This window comes from Erinaceus europaeus, chromosome 2 (assembly GCF_950295315.1).
Source record: "Erinaceus europaeus chromosome 2, mEriEur2.1, whole genome shotgun sequence".
NCBI lineage: Eukaryota > Metazoa > Chordata > Mammalia > Eulipotyphla > Erinaceidae > Erinaceus > Erinaceus europaeus.
The window spans coordinates 96397536-96403955 of NC_080163.1; the positions used below are offsets into that span (position 1 = coordinate 96397536).

General features: G+C 42.2%; 1 non-coding gene across 1 annotated transcript; it reads left to right on the plus strand.

Moving 5' to 3' along the window:
* The first annotated feature begins 5497 nt into the window (after positions 1-5497).
* LOC132537334 (small nucleolar RNA SNORA72) lies at positions 5498-5630 on the plus strand. Its single transcript, XR_009548782.1, has one exon. It is a non-coding gene; the product is annotated as a small nucleolar RNA SNORA72 (small nucleolar RNA).
* The last annotated feature ends 790 nt before the right edge of the window (positions 5631-6420 follow it).

The window sequence follows — 6420 nt, forward strand, 5'->3', positions numbered from 1 at the left end:
AATGGACTTCCTAGCTTTTTATCCACCCTAATATTCCTATTCTAATCTGCTCTATTGTTACTTTTTGATTCCTGTTTATTAAACATTCTGTTCTGCTTTATATATTACCACCTTTCAGACACCAAGTTTTAGATACTATAATGATTCCATCTTGCAATCACTGGGCAGATGACCTCACCCATGTGTCCTGGAACCTCACCTCTCCAGAGCCCTACACCACTAGGGAAAGTTAGAAACAAGCTGGGGGTATGGATAAACCTGCCAAAGCCTATGTCCAGCAGAGAAGAAATTACAGAAGCAAGACCTTCCATTTTCTATACCCCTAAAAGAATTTCAGTCCATATTCCCAGAGAAGGAGAAATGTTAGGGGAAGATGAACAGAGAGCTTTGAACTATAGTTCCATCAAGACCCAGAAAGAGAAAGGGGGAAAAAGAAGAACATTAGGAAGTAGCAATAGGTGTAGGTGTGACTTCACGAACATCTCATAAAAACTGCAGCAAAGGTGGGCACGAGGAATAACATCATTGCAAGACTGGCCAGCTCCCCATGGGGCGCGAGTGCTTCCACACTACGATCATAATCTCTGGCATTATGCTATTCCACTGCAGAATACTGTGCCCTAGTATGGTTCCGTAGCCCCCATGTCCACTTGGTCGATTCCAAATTATATTCCTCCATGAGGATAATTTCTGGAACCATCCGTTCCACCCCGGTTCCATGGCTGCCAGTTCTTAGCAACATCGCCCCGCCAGATATTCGTCAGGATGCGGCATCATCTAAGTTCATTTCCCACGTCTACGCTCGACCGGACCTGCCAATATACGCGGATATCTTCGCCCACCCTGTCCAACACTTGACGTCTCGTCACCCAATCTGGTCCCCTACGCCTACACTGAACTTCTCTGTTCCAGACTCTTGGAAACAGAATTGGTAGTCAGCTGAGGTAAAGAACAAACACCTCATCACAGACCCCTGCAAGCGTCAACCCAGCTTTGACCTAGCACGTTATGATTGGGCCCTCCTCAATCGCTATCGAACAGGCCATGGCCAGTGCGCCGCTATGTTCCATCGCTGGGGAGCCAGAGACGACCCGAACTGCCCCTGCGGCTCCAGACAGACTATGACCCACATAGTCAACGCCTGCCACCTCTCCAGATTCAAAGGAGGTCTCGAAACTTTACATCAGGCTCAACCTGACGCTGTTGACTGGCTACAGAAGAAGGGCAAACGCTAGAAGAAGAAGAAGGAAGAGAAGGCAAGACCATAGAAAAAAAATACATGTAAATATAGATAGTTACAGAAAAAAGATATGTGTACACCTATGTTCATAGCAGCACAATTCATAAAGGCTAAAACCTGGAAGCAACCCAGGTGCCCAACAACAGATGAGTGGCTGAGAAAGCTGTGGTATATATACACAATGGAATATTACTATGCAGCTATCAAGAACAATGAACCCACCTTCTCTGACCCATCTTGGACAGAGTTAGAAGGAATTATGTTAAGTGAGATAAGTCAGAAAGATAAAGATGAGTATGGGATGATCCCACTCATCAACAGACGTTGAGAAAGAAGAACAGAAAGGGAAATTCAAAGCAGGAGTTGACTGAATTTGCAGTAGGGCACCAAAGAAAAAACCCTGGGTGGAGGGTGAGGGTGAATGTTCAGCTTCATGGGGTGGGGGAGGGGGGATATGTGACACAGTCTTTTGGTGGTGGGAATGGTGTTTATGTACACTCCTATCAACTTGCAGTCATATAAATCACTAATTAATAGGAGAGAAAAACAAAAAAATTAAAAAGTAAAATGACAAACAGTTTCACATAATTTCACTAAACCATATCTGCTGGATTAGTGGCATAAAGTTAATTTTCGACCCAAGTTAAACCTGGAACAGATTAAAAATAAAACTGGCTAGGAGAGAGATAGGTAGACAGAGAGAGAGAGAGAAAGAGAGAGAGAGAGAGCTAGAACTATTAATTACTATATAAGTTTGAAGTGTGGTCATAGTACAAGTGTTTGAACAAGAAATTTGAAAAGATAGGAAGCTGTGACCAGAAAGTGATGTTGGGTTTTTAATTGAGAAGTAGAGAAGATTGGAGAGTTTTCAACTCTACAGTATGACTCATGGACTTGGCAGAGTAAAAATGGAGGGAAAGGCATTAGAAAAACGAAATCATTAGCACCAAAAAAGCAAATGACCCCATCCAAAAATGGGCAGAGGATATGAACAAAACATTCACTACAGAGGAGATCCAAAAGGCTAACAAACATGAAAAACTGCTCTAGGTCACTGATTGTCAGAGCAAATTAAGACAACACTAAGATACCACCTCACTCCTGTAAGAATGGCAAACATCAAAAAGGACAGCAGCAACAAATGCTGGAGAGGCTGTGGGGACAGAGGAACCCTTTTACATTGCTGGGGGGAATGTAAATTGGTACAGCCTCTGTGGAGAGCAGTCTGGAAAACTCAGAAGGCTAGACATGGACCTTCCATATGATCCAGTAATTCCTCTCCTGGGGTTATACCCCAAGGACTCCATAACACCCAACCAAAAAGATATGTGTACACCTATGTTCATAGCAGCACAATTCATAAAGGCTAAAACCTGGAAGCAACCCAGGTGCCCAACAACAGATGAGTGGCTGAGAAAGCTGTGGTATATATACACAATGGAATACTATGCAGCTATCAAGAACAATGAACTCACCTTCTCTGACCCATCTTGGACAGAGCTAGAAGGAATTATGTTAAGTGAGCTAAGTCAGAAAGATAAAGATGAGTCTGGGATGATCCCACTAATCAACAGAAGTTGAGAAAGAAGATCTGAAAGGGAAACTAAAAGCAGGACCTGACCAAACTGTAAGTAGGGCACCAAAGTAAAAACCCAGTGGTGAGGGGTAGACATGCAGCTTCCTGGGCCAGTGGGGGGTGGGAGTGGGCGGGAGGGATGGGTCACAGTCCTTTGGTGGTGGGAATGGTGTTTATGTACACTCCTAGCAAAATGTAGACATATAAATCAGTAGTTAATTAATATGAGAGGGGGAAAATCAATTGTATGTCTCAAAGCTTCTCAAAACACAAACTGAATCTTTTTAATATATAGGCTGTGTATTTGATATGCGGACTCTCTCAAAAGCCTAGACCAAGTAGATTAGAAGCATCCAATAGCACAGCTATATACAAGATACTGGATACTGTACAGCAAACCATAACAAAAGGACTTTTCAAAGTTAACCCAATTAACAAATAATGTGATGATAACATTAACTATGGATTGTCTTTTTGAACCCTAAGACAGCAGGAACCTCACATCTCCACTATAGAACCCCTACTTCCCCCAGTCCTGGAACCCTTGGATAGGGCCCACTTTCCCATATGCATCTCCCAATCCATATCAAATAATATTGCATCCGCCGATTCCAACCTAACCAACGCAACGATTGCCACCTCAAGATGCTTCACCTCAGACTGTGTCCAGGGACTTCACATGTGGAATGACAACCCTTCAGCTTCATTACTCGGGTGAGACCTTTCCTTTTATAGTACACTCTAATTTCATCTCAGGTGGTTCACTTTCTAACAGAGTCCCAAAATCTAGATATACACCAGTTTCTGTGAGAGAGAGCTTATGTTCACACGTATCCATAATACTGCAAAATATATACCTGAAAGCAGAAGTGCACTAGAGTTTGCAGTGAGTACCCCCCTAACATTTCCTCTCCACTATTCCAAGCTTTGGGTCCATGATTGCTCAACAATTTGTTTGGCTTTGTATGTTAACTCTCTTTTCAATCACCAGGTTCCAGATGCCATCAGGATGCTAGCCAGGCTTCCCTGGACTGAAGACCCCACCAATGTCTCCTGGAGCTCTGCTTCCCCAGAGACACACCGTACTAGGGAAAGAGAGAGGCAGACTGGTAGCATGGACCGACCAGTCAACGCCCATATTCAGGGCAAACGCTAGAAGAAGCAGGGAAGCAATTACAGAAGCCAGACCTTCTACCTTCTGCAACCCTCAATGACCCTGGGTCCATGCTCCCAGAGGGATAGAGAATGGGAAAGCTATCGGGGGAGGGGGTAGGATATGGAGATTGGGTGGTGGGAATTGTGTGGAGTTGTACCCCTCCTACCCTATGGTTTTGTTAATTAATCCTTTCTTAAATAAAAAAAAAAAAAGAAAAAAGGAAAAACGAAATCAAGAAAATTATAGCCAAAGTGGAGAGTGGGTTGTATGTTTAAAAAAGATACTGTAGGAGTCGGGCGTTAACACAGGGGGTTAAGCGCATGTGGCAAAGTGCAAAGACCAGCATAAGGAACCTGGTTCGAGCCCCCAGCTCCCCACCTGCAGGGAAGTTGCTTCATAAGCGGTGAAGCAGGTCTTCAGGTGTCTTTCTCTCTCCCTCTCTATCTCCCCCTCCTCTCTCGATTTTTCTCTGTCCTATCTAACAATGATGACATCAATAACAACAACAGTAACTACAACAATAAAAAAAAGGCAACAAAAGGGAAAACAAATAAATAAACATAAAATAATTTTTTTAAAAAGATACAGTAACCGAAGCAAATAGATTGCTATTAGGTCAACACAATGTTCATTAAAAAATAAGTGAGAGCAATAGGTAAGTCATAACAATGAGGAAGAAAAGAGTACAAAGACAGGGCCATGTTTTTTTCAATAATAGAGCTAATTTTCAACAAGTCTATGGAAATTATACAAAAATCACAACATGACACTAACTATATCTTTAAGATATACATGGAAAAAAAAAAGCAATTTCCCACCCTGAAAAGTACCATCCCCAAAACAACCGCCAAAGTCTTATCTTCTACCTCTCAAGTCATTTCCCTTTCGAAATCTATCTTGGTCTAAAGTTTTTGAACTACATACCCATTTATTTTTTTATTTCATTTTATTTTTTATTGCTACCAGGGTTATTGCTGCTGCTCAATGTCTACAGTGCTCATGGTAGTCATTTTCCCCTCCCCCCCCCCTTTATTTGATATGACAAAGAAAATTGAGAGGGGTGGGGGAGATATAGAGGAGAAAAGATTGCCACCACAGTACGTGCTTCATCATCCATGAAGCTTCCCCACTTCAGGTAGCAACAAAGTTTTGAGCATGGTAACATGTGTGCTTAACCCAGTGCACCATTGCCTGGTACCCTGACATATTCACGACTTTAAAAGTTAAATGCACCATCTACTGTTTGAAAGATTGCATTTCTGTTTAATTCCAACAAATTTAAAACAGCTACTTACAAATCCAGCAAGATAATCCCAAAAGTAAATGTGACTAATATTCTACCCTTTTCACAGAGGCCTTAGCTGCACAGAAAACTAAACCATGTCTGCTGGATTGGTAGCATAAAATTAATTTCCAACCAAAGTTAGGCCTGGCAAAAAGTAAAAAATAAAATAGGTTAGGAGAGAGAGAGAGAGAGGAAGAGAGAGAGAGAGAGAGAGATGGAGAGAGAGCTGCTCAAGATGAACTGTGAATATCCTCATTGTCTTGATTTTTGTAATAATCAGAGCAAGTTAAACATTTACTATATATAAGTCACGCATATGTTCCCAGACCTTGCTCTCTTCCTAGGTCTGATTTAATAAGTGCTGGTGATAAACCAAGTCTTATTTACATGATACAACTAATGTGAGAAATATCTATGACTCAATATCTGGTCAGTTTGAAGAAATAACATCAGAGCTAGTGTAAGGGCAAACGCTAGAAGAAGAATTGTGATGATTAGCAGTTGTCATTTAATGAAGGTTTTATTTATTCTTTTTTAATTTAATTTTTATTTAAGAAAGGATAAATTAACAAAAACATAGGGTAGAAGGGGTACAACTCCAAAAAATTCCCACCACCCAATCTCCAATCCCATCCCCTCCCCTGATAGCTTTCCCATTCTCTGTCCCTCTGGGAGCATGGACCCAGGGTCATTGTGGGTTGCAGAAGGTGGAAGGTCTGACTTCTGTAATTGATTCCCCGCTGAACATGGACGTTGACTGGTCGGTCCATACTCCCAGTCTGCCTCTCTCTTTCCTAGTAGGGTGTGTCTCTGGGGAAGCAGAGCTCCAGGAAACATTGGTGGGGTCTTCAGTCCAGGGAAGCCTGGCCGGCATCCTGATGGCATCTAGAACCTGGTGGCTGAAAAGAGAGTTAACATACAAAGCCAAACAAATTGTTGAGCAATCATGGACCCAAAGCTTGGAATAGTGGAGAGGAAGTGTTGGGGGGGGGGGTTACTCACTGCAAACTCTAGTGTACTTCTGCTTTCAGGTATATATTTTGCAGTAGTTTATGGATACGTGTGCACATATGCTGTCTCTCACAGAACCTGGTCTATATCTAGGTTTTGGGACTTTGTTAGAAAGTGATCCACCTGGGATGGAATTAGAGAATGCTATAAAA